Source organism: Callospermophilus lateralis, chromosome 9 (genome assembly GCF_048772815.1).
Source record: "Callospermophilus lateralis isolate mCalLat2 chromosome 9, mCalLat2.hap1, whole genome shotgun sequence".
NCBI lineage: Eukaryota > Metazoa > Chordata > Mammalia > Rodentia > Sciuridae > Callospermophilus > Callospermophilus lateralis.
The window spans coordinates 31490289-31504779 of NC_135313.1; the positions used below are offsets into that span (position 1 = coordinate 31490289).

The following is a 14491-nucleotide window of genomic DNA, read 5'->3' on the forward strand; positions in this document are numbered from 1 at the left end:
GTCTAAAACATATCTAAGTAATCATTGACCTTTTCTGCAACGAAATGTTATACACATTTCCACTGATAAAGTTCATTTCCATTTTTCTGAATTACATATCACTGATTTGAGGAAAAATAACCCTTGCAAGGTATAGTAAGTGGGAAGTTTTACATCTAGGCTCAGTACAGTAAGTACGTGGTCCTCCTGAATGGTCCTCCATATAAATCCTTTTCATTTTCAAGGTCTCAGCCCACATGTCAAATCCAACTTCCTCAAGCAAAACGTATCCTTGTCTGCTCTGCATTCCCCTTTCACGTTAGTAGTATGGTTAACATCTCAGTTATTCCATTCTGCTTAAAATGTAGTTATTCACATAAATCCTCATCTCTCTTAAAACCATGAACATCTCAGGGATAAGACCCATTCCTCAACTCACTCCTAGAAGACAGCACACTATCCTTTAGAAGAAGGGACGTAAGTGTTGAGTACAGAGGGCTGGTTCATTTCCAGGATGAGCAAGTCTGACTATGTTCCATGGGCTTTTCACTTTTCTCCCTTAGACAGAAGAGGCTGCCTAGCCTAACAGTACCAGGCAGACATAAGAGGGCATGAATTTTTCCAGAACATGCTACCAACATCTCTCCGCTCAAAGTAACAGAGAGTACCAATAAACTTCTGAAGATACAGTTCAGTATATTTTGATTTTTTTTCTTTTTTTGGATACAATACAGGATTTATTGGTGTTGTGTGTGATTAAGAAGGGGACAGCACACTGGAAGCCCTCATGAATGCAGGGCCCGCCACTTGTCCAGGGGACCACGATTGGGATAATTTGACCCCACAGCCATCAGGAATAAGCCGCTTCTCAGCCACCATGTCTTCAAATTCATCAGCATTAAATTTGGTAAAGCCCCACTTCTCTGAGATGTGGAACTTCTGGCGGCCAGGGAACTTGAACTTGGCCCTGCGTAGGGCCTCAATCACATGTTCCTTGTTCTGCAGTTTGGTGTGGATGGACATGATGACTTGGCCACTGTTCCCTGGGGTTTCCCAAAGGCACCCCGCATACCTGTTTGGAGCCTGTCAGCCCCAGCACAGGACAACATCTTGTTGATATGGATAACATGGAAAGGGTGGAGCCGCACTCGGACATGAAAGCTGTCTTTGCCACAACTTTTTACCATGTACTTGTTGGCACAAATATGAGCAGCCTCCCAGGCTTCAGAGGATAACTGCTTATATTCATCAGATACCATGTGGCCACAGAGCGGGGACTCACCCACTTTTGCCTTTTTATGCCCAAGGTCAAATATGCGGATTTTGGCATCAGGGACACCCCGGCAGAAACGAGACTTTGGGTGTGGCTTGTTTTTACAGCACCGGTAACACCGGGCGGGGCGGCGGCCCATGGGGACAACAGGATCGTCGGTGATGCGCCAAAGGAAAAGAGAGTAGTATATTTTGATTTGACCTTTTTCTGATAATTGCTTTAATTACGAACAAGTTTCTCACACACACACACACACACACACACACACACACACACACTCACTCACTCACTCTTGAAATAATCTGCTGTGAGTAAGGCCCCAAGGAGTCAAATAACTCATGCCTGTCCTCCGAGGGTTTCTGTACAGATCCAGAAATCTACCACCATTCTCTTTTTCACTTTTCTCTAGGAGGATGTCTAGTTAAGAGCCAGAATCCTGTTGGCTCTAAGAGTAATCCCTGTCAGGGGTTCCAGGGTTAGATTGGGACTCCAGATGTGGCAGGTTAAGGGCAATGCAAAGCCTATAGAGACATGTTAGAGCCCCTTGTTGTTAAAAATAATATTAAATGTGTTTAGGCACCAGAACTAGAAGAATCTAAGTCTGAAGACTCTAATTCCTGTTTTTCTGTAGCATAGCAAAATAATTTGCCCTCCAAGTAAAACAATCATCTGTTTTCTAGATCAGTGGTTCCCAAAGTAGGAGGTTCCCAAATTAGCAGTATTAACATCACCTGGGAATTTCTTAGAAAAGCAAATCCTTAGTTAGCCCCACCCTTGACTTATGGAAGCAGAGGTATAGTCCAACAATCATGTTTTAAATAAACCCTCCGGGGTCCCTGATGCACAGTAAGGTTTGAAATTTGTGGGTCTATATTAGACACAAGTGTGGTCTGTGGACCAAGGCACAGACCTGTCCTGTCCTACCTACTAGTATTAGTAGCCCCCCCAGGAGCTTGTTGGAAATGCAGAAATTCAGGCTCCAACCCAGACTTACGGAATGAGAAACTGCATTTTAAACAGATCCCTAGGTGACTTATATATTCATTAAAGTTTTAGAAGCACACTCAAGGATGAAATTGAGAAGGTTCATCCAAATAAATAAATAATAAATACAGCACTGTGAATTTTACAATACATTTCCTTGTTCCCTCCTCATTTAATCCTCTCAGTAACCTTGTCAATCAGCTACTGCAGTGACAAGCATGTTATCTATGAGACCCAAGGAGAGCAGACGATGGGCCAGGTGTCACAAAGCAAGCAAACAGAGGAGCCAAGATTGGAACCCAGGTAATTTGGCTCTGGCATGTAGGCTCTTAATCACCACCTAATACAAGTTATTCTGATTGTAACTCCAACTGCCTAACAGCAACTTCACTCATAGTATCCAACAAAGCCTTTTCCTAAAACTAAAAATATACATATACACATCTATTTTAGTTGAACAAATATTTGTTGAGGTCTATTTTATAAGACTGCCCTAACCTAGTGGGGCTCATAGTGCTGGTAAATAAATATAGGTGCTCAATAAATATTTGCTGAACTAATGAGTCAGTAAATGCTAAATTATACATGAGCATATACATGAGAATGTCCAGACTCCACCAAGAACTGGAGATGCCTGTTTACATTCTGGAACCTCAGACATTTCCTGTAAATGATGAGTCCTGATATGAACCCATAAAGAGAGGAGGGGTCAACCAGACAAAGAAGGAAGGAAAGAGAATTTTAGTTATGCTAAAGAGCTGAGGCTTTCATCTGAAGGCGATAAAGAATCACTAAAATGTTCAAGGGAGCAATATAGCCAATTCAAATAGCTATGCGTGAACACACATCTACATAGGTGGATATATACAAAAAATTCAAAATAACAAGAACATACCCCAAAGTCATGAGACCTTCATATCTTTAACAAACCATCAGAATTTAGATGATTAATGATCATATTTTGTCAGAGTTTCCAGATGTATAGTTTGTAATTGAGGTCTTACCTCCCTCACATAAAGGAATAGAGAGAAAGTGTTTGACTTAATAGTCTTAAGTAATGAGGGAATCCAAAAGGACTAGAGAAAACAGAGATAAGGTCTGGGAACTGTCTGGGGGGGAAAAGAGAGAGAAGTCCCTCCCTTAGGTTCCATGTCAGTTCCTAGGAAGACTGATAGAAAGTAGGAGCAGAAAGGCTTTTGACACCAGTCATCCAATTAGATGTCCTCCCTTGAGAAGTCCCCAGAAAGTGGCCTTCCTCTCCTCCTTAGCCTCATGCAAACTATTGGAGAAAAAAAGTAGATTTCCTTGGAATTTTTACTAAGAATTATACATGCCCACAAATAATTTCCATATCCTAGTATCTACACACAATTAAAAAAAAAAGTTTTCCTTTTTCTTCTATTTTTGCTTATATTTGGCTTTATATCCAAAGAATCCAGAGTCTACTAAAAAGTTTAAGTAACAGTATTTAGGAAAAGAAGAATTACTTGCATCATGTTTGAGACATCAAGGTATTTCCTCAACAAAGAAACCAAATTTTCTTAATTTTTAGTTTTCTTATGTTGTAGTCAGCTTTTTCACCACTGTGACCAAAAGACCTGACGAGAACAATGTAGAGAAGAAAAAGTTTACTTGGGGCTCACAATTTCAGAGGTTCAGTCCATAGATGGCCAACTCCATAGCTCTAGGCCCCCCGTGAGGCAGAACATGACGGTGGAAGGGTGTGAAAGCAGCCCAGGACAGGGCCCTCAGGAAGCAAAGGGAATGCCACTCACCAGGAACAAAATATATTCCACAGATACACACCCCCACTGACCTACCTCCTCCAGCCACACCCTACCTACCTACTACCCATTTAATCCATATCAGTGAATTAAGCTATTGATTGGATTACATCTCTCATAACCCAATCATTTTACCTCTGAACATTCTTGCCTTGTCTCACATGTGAGCTTTTGGTGGACACCTCAATCTCTAAATCATAATATTATTATTGGGACTCCAGAATTAAAGGTGTTCCCCTTGGGGTGTTTTGTAAAGATCAAATAGATCAAAAGAAAATTGACTTCATTCTTAACCACTCAAACCAAAGTTCAGACTTGGAGGCTTCCTCATCAATAGGATGTTTTAGAATCTGTGATGGACTGGGGCCAACAGTTGGGAGTGTGGGGACAGTGTTTCTTCCCTCTCCAGACCCCATCAAGAACTGGAGATTGTTGAGAACAGGCATGACCCAAAAGATAAGGGTGGCTCCTCAATCCAGCAGAGATCACACACCCTCAATTCCCCCATCTGTCCTTAGGGAACATCAGCTGCAGCATGTGAGGGCAGAAGGCAGAGACAAAGGACAGGCGGGGGATGGACATTCACTTCCTGCCAAGAAGACATGAAAGCAACTCAGGAATGTCCAACCTCCTACATCTGACTTGTTTGTCCTTAGACTTTTTGAACCCACATCTTGGCATCTCTAGTAAAAAAAAAAAAAATAGTAGGTCACCCAAATATTTTAATGAAACTTTTTCTAAGGTCAATTCACAGTGTCAGAGCTACCTTAAAGCAAACCAACATAGCCCTGAGAAGCCCCATTCCAAATGTTCCTTATATAAAGACTTAGTTCAAAGATCAGTTCTGGAAAGTCTTTTTTTGTCATAAAAACATAAACTGCATTAAACAGAATTTTGATAAATAAAATTTTTAACTATAAATTTCTATCATTTTAGTATAAATATTTTCATGTGTATGTATTTATTGCAGACTTAATTACATGAGCAAGCAAATATTTATATACACAGGTATAGGCCTATTTTTTAAACTACCTGTGAAATGTTTTTCTATTTTATAACATACTATTGCCAAATGAAGAGTATACAGTTTGTATCTTTATACACTAAAGTTACTATTCATTTCTACTACCCCTAAGTTTTGGAGAGATAAGAAACACTAGTTGTCAACAGGATAAACAGCATTTGATAAATATCAACTGCTTAGTTTCTCACCCTTAGAAAATTCTGAGCATACATTTTGGGTTTTACCTCTTAGCAGTTTAATATTTCTTGGTTATATAAGCAAATGGATTACTGAAGAGACTAATATGCTCACACTACATTTTTAAAATGCTTTTGATCTCTAAGATACCAAGTTTAAAACTAACAATTGCCATTCTATATCAAGTTGCTGATCACCTAGACTGAAATTTTGTTTCTGGGAGCACATCCCAAATGTGAGCTGAAGGGAGCCATGGTTATCCCCCATAATGGTAGAAGATAAATGCTAAATGCTCCTCCTTTATTTCCCATCTCAGAAAAAGAAATGCAGGTGCCCCACAAGCTCCTTCCTATATGCTCTCAATTCTATCTTCTACCTTCTCCTCTGGGAGCTTTTGAGTCATTCATTATTTCAACCTCACCCCCACTCTCACCCATTTATCTTCATAAATGCCCAAATCTTTTCTCAACCTTCAGCTACTACTTCATCTCTCTCTCTCTCTCTCTCTCTCTCTCTCTCTCTCTCTCTCTCTATCTCTCCCTCTCTCTCTCTCTTCTATTTATAAAACTTCATAGAACTATGGTCTCTGCCTCTACTTTGTTTATCCCAACTTAATCCTTAAAATCTGACTTCAAAACCCATAATGATAGCCCAGAACATCCATCTTAACATTCAAATCCTCTAGCCCCTTCTCAGTCCTCATTCCCACCAATCTCTCTTCATCTGAAATTGGTACCTCATCTCATTCTTAGGAACCTTATTTGCACTGTCCACCACTTTCTCTTATCTGATTAGTTTCTTCTATCACTGACTCTATTATGGTGTGGATGTTCAGTGTCCCCCAAAAGTTCACATGTGAAACAATGCAATACAGTTCAGAAGAGAAATGATTGGGTTGTGAGAGTCTTAACCCAATCAGTGAACTAATCCCTGATAGGGATTAACTGAGTGGTAACTGAAGTGGCAGGGTGTGGCCGGAGGAGGTGGGAATTAGGACGTGGCTTTGTGTATATATTCATATCTGGACAGTGGAGTCTCTCCCTGCCTCCTGGTCACCTTGTGAGTTGTTTTCCTCCGCCACCTTCTCCTACCATGATGTTCAGCCTCACCTCAAGTCCCCGAGGAATGGAGCCAACCTTCTATGGACTAAGACCTCTCAAACCATGAGCCTTTGAATAAACTTTTCCTCCTCTATAATTGTGCTGATCCGGTCCTCTAGTCATAGCCACAAAAAAGCTGACTTAAAAGCTTTGCAGATTCCTCTTTCTCTTCTTGTCCTAGGAGTAAAGGCATTATGTCTGGCTCTTCCCCTATGCTTCTTATCTCCCTGGTTCTCATTTCTTTGAAGATTCTTTATAAGCAAAAGATTCCCGAATGTGCCAGTTCCTGCCTGAGCTCCAGGTCCACCTTTCACATGCCTATTAGAGTTTTCCACCTATAGATGTCTTGAAGCCAATATGTCCAAACTCAACTTCCCCATCTAGCTTGTTCCTTTCCTAGGCACTGGGAGAAAAATGTAAGAGCCATCTTCAATTATCTTCCCTTCTTCAATTCCCAATTTTGTTTCTATGTCTTCTATATCCCTACACATTCCCACTACCACCATTACCTTCTGTCTGAATTGCTCCAAAGCCAAGGGATGATTCTAGATATACAACCTCTTCCTTTCCTACCCGCAGTATACCCTCTACGCTGCTTCCAAAGAAACCCTTAAAAATATAGTTCTTTATGGCTTCATTTCCCTGCAAAGTGAAGCCCAAATACTTTAATGTGCTATCAAAGGTCCCACAAAACAGTCCTGTTTCTTACAGTACCTGCTCATGAATTCTCCACAGCAATAGTACTGGACACTTGAACCACTAGAGTACCACTTTGCCAGTGTCTACTGCTGTTATTTCTGGCTGAAATGCTCTTTTCCATCTCTCAAATACTCTTCACCCATTAAAACTAAAGAGCATTTCAAATTCTGCCTCTTCTGTGAAGCCTGCCCTGGTCTGGTAGTCATTTTTCCTTTCTCAATGAAACTTAGGACTCTGTGACATTAAGGTTAAGAAGTGTCCTTAATAAGTTCACAAGTGTGGGTGAAGATTCTCTTTTGTGTCAAACAACGTATTCAGGATATAGAGAACTCTCAGTCCCGCCTTCCAGAAGCTTCTGCATATGGGAAACAGAGAACACTTAGCATACTTAACTCAAATAATGTGTGTGAATTCTGTGCTAGAGATGTTCACAGAGGCACAGGGAAACAGCACGGAATCAGCCTGGGGCTTAACTTTCCAGAGGAGTTGGGCCTGAAAGGAAAGGCAATTGTCCAGGCAGAGATAGCAGGAAGAGCACTTCAGAAGTAGAGAACAGCACATAGAAAGGCATGGGAGACCACGTCCCAGTTCAAGAATTCAGGTAACCAGTTGTCTGAAGTACAAAGTGCCTTGGGATGGTGAGACAAGAAGCTGGAAGGCAAGGAGGAGCCACATTGCAAAGATACTTGAGCGCTTCTATCAGTCACCTGTTGCCACCATGATACTTCATTAGAAAATCATCCTGAAACTGTGGCTTAAAACAGTAGTCATTTTACTCTCCCTTATAAGTCTGGGGTTCATCTGGGAGGCTCTTCTGGTTGAAACCAGAGCCACTCAATGCATCTGCAGCTCCAGTGTGCATTGGGCAGGCACTTCTGCTGATCTTGGCTGAGCGATTCACATATTTGGGTGTCAGCTGGCTGTCACTTTGGATCTTCCCCACATATCTCTCACACATCTGCCCCAAGTTAGCCTGAGCATGTTCTCATGACAAGGAAGAGATAAAAAAAGAGAACACGCTGAATCATGCAAGAGGGCAAGAGGAAACGCAGGTGCTTTTCAAGCCCCTACCTGTGTCTCATTTGCTAACATTCCGTGGGCCAAAGCAAGTCAGGTGGATGATCCAATTGTCAGACCTGGATGGATGTGAAAAGGTTCAGGGCTAAGGCTGGGGTAACTAGGAGAGTCCATTAATGATCAATGTACATAGTGCCTATAAAGAAGTTTGAATATATGTACTTATATATTTGTTGTCATTCCTATTGATTATAAATTCCCAAGCACAGGAACTGTATTTATTCTAACTATATCCCCTACAACCGTTAGTATCATAATATACACAAAGTAGACACAGTAAATTTTGAGCAAATATAATTGAATTTCTAGTTATATAATAATTTGTTATACATACATCAGCTTGAATTTTCTAAATCTTTTTTCAAATATATTTATATATTCAATTTATATTATCCTTGGGTGCATAGTTCTATAAATGTATTATCTTCTGTACAAAATAGAAATTCCTTCTCACTATCTAAACACCTGTCCTTTAAGCTCAGCCACATTAATTCTGATGTTGAGAAGATGGTGAACAAATATGTGGATTCTTTTTCCCCAACCTTCATAATTTTGCAAATTTGAAGTTGCCCCTCACTCTTCCAGAGAAAGGAATTCCCACTTCTTGGCCTGGCCGCCAGCTGTTTAAATGTTTTTTCTTCTCTGTCCTTCTCATCCTGGAGGAGGAGGAAGCAGAGCTGCCTTCAGGATTCCAGGGGAAATGCTTTGGTTTGCTTTGAGGCTTCTCAAATGCCATTACAGAACCAAGGCACCAAGTGGGTAGGTCAAACCAAAACAGTTTATAATTATGCACTGAAAAAAAGCCACTCAAATCCCCATTCTGTGCATATCCTGCCTCCCCATGCCCTCATTCTTGCCATAATCCCAACCCACATTCCTCTAGAAGTACTGCCCAAGTAAGTGTCCATTCTCTGAGCACCAAGTGGCAAATACCTTGAAGTCCCCTTTAACTCCTGTCTTTCTTTCACACTACACATTCAGTTCAGCCACAAATCATGTCAACTTCATCTCAGAATATGTCCAGAATCTGACCGTTCTCGTCACTGCCACTCCTGGTCCACACCTCCATGATATCCCATTTGGATTCCCTAAATAGCCTTCTCCACACTCTCCCTCCCACCATGTACGAGGCAAAACGTGAGTCTGACCAGGTCACTCCTCTGCTCAGACTCTCCAATGAATTCCTCTTACTCAGGAAAAAAAAAAAGAGAGAGAGAGAGAGACAGACAGACAGAGAGAGAGCCAAATTTATACAGTGGTCTATAAAGACCAACATGATTCTCCTCCATACCCATGTTATCACCTACAGCGCCGCCTTGGCTCTTTGATGTAGCCACAACAGTCTTCTTGCTGCTCTTGAACATGCCAATCATGCTGCCCCTCGGATTCTTTGCCTTTGATGTTCTTCAGCCTGGAATACAGTTACCACAGATGACTCACCAGTTCTCTGTTCAAATGTCATCTTCTCAGAAGTCCTTTCTTCTCTAACTACCTGTTATGAATTAGTACTTGTGGCTCCCTCCCCACCCCACTCTCTATTCCCTCCCTAACTGACATGTTATATTTTTATTTGCACTCTAGTTTATCATTTGCCCTTCCAACTAAAATTTAAATGAGTGACAGCAGGAATTAATCTGTCTTATTCACTGTTTTATCTCCAGAGACGAAAATAGACTCAGTACATGGTAGACCATCAACAAATATTTGAAACTGGTAGCTATGCCCAAGTCACATTGCATGTAATCATTAGGCACAGGCTTACTCAATAAAATGTGTGGGGTTTTATTAATCTTTTCTCTTTCTAATCCATTCATCAAAACTACTCAGGATTTGCACTTTGCCTGTGATTCTAAGAAACTTGAGGAAAATGAATTCTGCAGGATTTAAAAAGGATCAACTTTAGATATTTGCTTTTAGGAAAAGAGGAAGAAAGTTTCCAGTCAAATTCCTAAATTAATATGCCTAAGAATAAAATCAACTTGCCTAATCTCCCTGGAACCACTTAGGTAATTCTAAGTATGGAGTGATAATACCACAAACTTCTCTGAATGCAAGGCAAGCACTTGTCAACCTGATCCTTTAATACCAAGCAAGTGCCAACTTTTAAATATATGTGTATTTAATGCTATTTTGCATATATCCACCTCTAACTCATCAAACTACAACAATCCACTGAAATTCTTGGCACATTATCCAGGCTTCATCAAGCCACCTCATTTCTGTATATCACTCAAAGCAGCCACCTCAGAGACCCACTAAGTGGAAAGCAACCTAGCATTGTCAGCCCATGGCAGATGGGTAAAATTATCTTTCAGATGCCACTATAGGGCCATTGGGCAGGCACCCTCAGGTATATTTCTGTTTGATTCCACTTTTTTCTTCTTTTTTAAAAAAAATATTTATTTTTTTAGTTGTAGTTGGACACAATACCTTTATTCCATTCATTTATTTTTATGTGGTGCTGAGGATCGAACTCAGGGCCCCGTGCATGCTAGGCGAGCGCTCTACCGCTGAGCCAAAATCCCAGCCCCCTGTTCTTCTTTTTATTGTGATTTATTTTTCAGGTATAAGGCAGTTGTCTTTGAACAATATGCTATTGCACCCTAAACAGTTTGGTATAGACCCCGTCTACTATACAAATAAATTTTGTAAAATTTGTTTCACTTGCAACTCAGTATACATACTGCTCCACTGACAGCTATCAAGCTTTATCTTGCAAAGAGCAAAAGGTGTAGGATAATGGCAGTCCACAAACAAAGAAAAATTGCATGTTTTCTGAAACGTGTAAACACTTTGTTCTATGAATATGTAAGACATCGAGAAAAGGGCAGTAAACTGGACTGTCCACAAACTTGGATGTGACACTGAAAGACAAGCATCTGTGCCCTTCCCTTATTGGAGTTACTTTTAGGAACACCATGATATGTTGTTTTATTATAATGGAGATGGAGGTGTCATTTTGATTCTTTTAAGCCCTTTATTCTTGTTGCTAATAATTATAGCACTTAAAAGTGTGCCACAAATGCAGAAGGCTGAGAGCCTCCAGTATGTCAGGAAGCTACATACTGGTAAGGAAGAACTGGAGAACAGATACATATTTATTCTGACTTTGGTTATCTAAGAATATGTCTTCACACAGAATATGAAACAAGGAAAGGCTTAATTTAAGGATGGACTCTGCCTGCATCCCAGAGGCAGTTTTCAGAAATGAGTAGTCAAATAAAATTAGACCAGTCCCAAATCTGATACCTCTATCAGAGAACATTATATAATCTCAGAAATTCTCCTTACTCTAGTTTGTGCTTTGAGGCATAATTATCCCTTAGGGTGCCCAAAATAGAAGACTATGGTCATCACAGTGCCCAAAATTTCTAAAAATGATCATCCACTTTCTACCTCTGTCTTTCAACTAAATCTTATTACAGTATTTTTTTTCTCTCTGAAAGTTTGTATCTGAACCAGAAGACCATGCCAGGGTCTCTTTTGGAGATTTTGCTTTAATAAATTTTATAAGAGAAATAAGTATAAGATCTTCCTTTCTCTATCAATCATATCCATTCAAAATAACAGCATTTTCCAGGACTAGAGGTCATGGGAAGGGAAGAAAGAGAGGGAGGAAAAAGTAATGTCATAAACTGTTCCCCTGCAGTTGGGATTTCTCAGTAACAATTGCTCATACAAAACAAAAGATTGCTTCTGAAACCCAGAGACAGACAAAGAGGGGCCAAAAGAAAGAGATAATTATAATCATATTTTAGCGATCAAACAGCTTGAATTTGCTTGAACCTTAGTTATGTTTCCTAGTTGTTTCATACATAACATAGCAATTTAACACACTCTCGTATAATAACGTAAATATAAGGACAATCATATATAATATTCCTCTAGGCGTCTGTTACCATATAGCAGGTTTCTTATCTTCTGCTATCTTCCACAATGCTGGAGATATATTCTAACACAGGGAGGCAGTATAGTACAGTGGTTAAAAGCACAAGCTTGGTGCAGCACCACAATAGGACCCCTGCTTTGCCTGGTTTTATGACCACTTGGTCTCCAAAGCAGTGGCGCCTTCACTTGCAATGGCTTATGGGGCAACTGAACATCCACACCAGGCATGAGAAATCTGGTGACCTTGGGCAAGTTTTTAACCCTCCCAGAGGCTCAATTTCCTCAAATATTAAATGGAGATTGGAATTTATCTTGTTGATGGTATTGTTAAGACTGAAGAGAGATAATGCACATGAAGTTTGAGCACAGTACTTGGCCCCCAGAGAGCACTTAGTAAATATTTGAACTTTTGGTCAATAAATGTATGAATAAACAAACACTGTATCTTTCCTTCAGTCTCCCATTCTAAGAAAAAGGAGGGAAGTATTTGTAAATAGTTGCTGCATGCTCATCTTGGCAGGTTGCTGAAGGAGAAGGAGTTGACTCTAACTTGTGAGGCTTCGATTTGCTGTCACAATGAGGGCCTGCAGCCCAGCTGTGCTCACTACAAATGATTCTTCCTCTCTCTCCTTCTAGCATGTTCTCTTTTGGACCTCATTATGGGAAAGCGTTATGTATAAGTGCTCAGAGTGTTCCCATTCAGGAAGGAAGGATTACAAAGCTTTTATATAGAGACATAGTCTCCTGGAGCAAAAGTCCATTGTAGTAATAAGAGAGACACAGGAGAGGTAGAGCCAGGAGGCTTCTGGGGGCGGGGGAAATATGTATTTTTTGTGCTTTTTTAAAAATAGACAAAAATACAAAGTGTTCCTAGCTCTAGATCTTAGCAATTTCCCTAAGATATTTGCTTAAGTTCTATAATTTCTCCAGAACAGCATCAAGAATGGCCACATACCACATTACCAGAACAAAGAACAAGAGAACATGATTTAGGTTCATGTGAACAACAACAACAAAAAAAAAAAAAAGTAGGAGGAATTTTACAATTACAGGTTTCCTTTGCCAGAAGAACCAAAAGGCCCTCTGTGCACTGAACTGGTTTTATGATGGCTTGGCCTCCAAAGCAGTGGTGCCTTCACTTGCAGTGGTTTATGAGATAACTGAACATCCACGCCAGACATGAGAAGTCTGGTCACATGCAACATCCAAATGCTGAAATCTGATGATATGATGTTCAAAGATTTTTTTAAATGCTTCCTAAAAGAACACATAAACATGAAGGTTTATGTCAGTGGCCTGTGTCAGAAGTTACAGAAATGCTAAACAACACTAGCTTAGCTGGCCTAGAGCCAAGTGAAGCACTTCATCCCAAAAGAAATTATAGTGTTGTCACTGTGTTGTAATAAGCCTCTATAAAATGGAGCATTGTGTTTCTGCTGAGTCTTGAACAACAACAAAAAAAAAAAAAAAAAAAAAAAAATGAGTGAGGATCTGGCTTCTGTAGGAAAGGGAGAAATGTATTTTTGCTTCCATAGAAGAGAAAATTCACTTGGTCCCATGAAGTTTTACTCATCTTTCTAAAATTCTGCCTTGCAGAGGCACCATCTTTTATTGTGTTTTGCAGTACTGGGCACGGAAGTCAGGGCCTCACACAAGCCAGACAAGGCAAATGCTCTGTCACTGAGCACATCCCCAGCCCAAGGGAGCTATCTTTGACCCAAATTTGAAAAAGCTAATTATGTGCGGGAGATATTGCCATCTTTTTCTCTATTCACTGTCAGAAGAACATTTGCTGTGTGCCACTGGGTTCACGTGCAATAATTCAGGTGGAGGGAAGTAAGCATTGAAAATAAGACAGCCGTCTCCACCAGCAAGAGCAGAAACTTTATCCAAGCATAGGGAGCAGGTCCACAGGATGTTCCCACATTGTTAAGATACCGCTGTTGTGTGGAATATAAACTCAGACACATACATAGGCGTGAGTGCAGAAAGGCAAGCCTGGGGCAGAAGGACTGACGTAGGCTGTCATCAAGATAGGTCCCTTGCCCATTGGGAAAGAACAGAGGTTACTGTAGTTCAACATTTACTTTTTGTTTGTTTGTTTGTTTAATTCTCTGGAGTTATGTAGTGCATTGCTTTTGGCAACAAACTTCCTGAAGTTATTTTTTTCACTGTAACAAAACACTCTTATACTGCTACCTAGGCCCAAACCTATTCTAGCCTAAGCTCCTCTTTTCTTTGAATAACATAAAGATCTAATTTTTGTCAATTGAACTATGCTCCAAATTGATTTCATTGAGATTCTTAGCCCTGAATCTATTAACTTTTAGCTTCTTGTTGCTTTCCTTCCAGAGATTATTGTGTCCACTAGAGCAGAACACATGAAGTGGCCAAGGAGGAACACATATATAAATAAGAACATCTGTATCTATAAGGAAATGGCAAAATATAACCACCATTTATCAAGTGTTACAGTAGCCACCTTGCTAATGGTTTTAAAAATATG

At 40.2% G+C, this 14491-nt stretch overlaps 1 pseudogene; it reads right to left on the minus strand.

Annotated features, from left to right (window-relative positions):
- Positions 1–692: 692 nt before the first annotated feature.
- LOC143407127 (large ribosomal subunit protein uL16-like) lies at positions 693–1408 on the minus strand (annotated as a pseudogene).
- Between the last annotated feature and the right edge of the window lie 13083 nt (positions 1409–14491).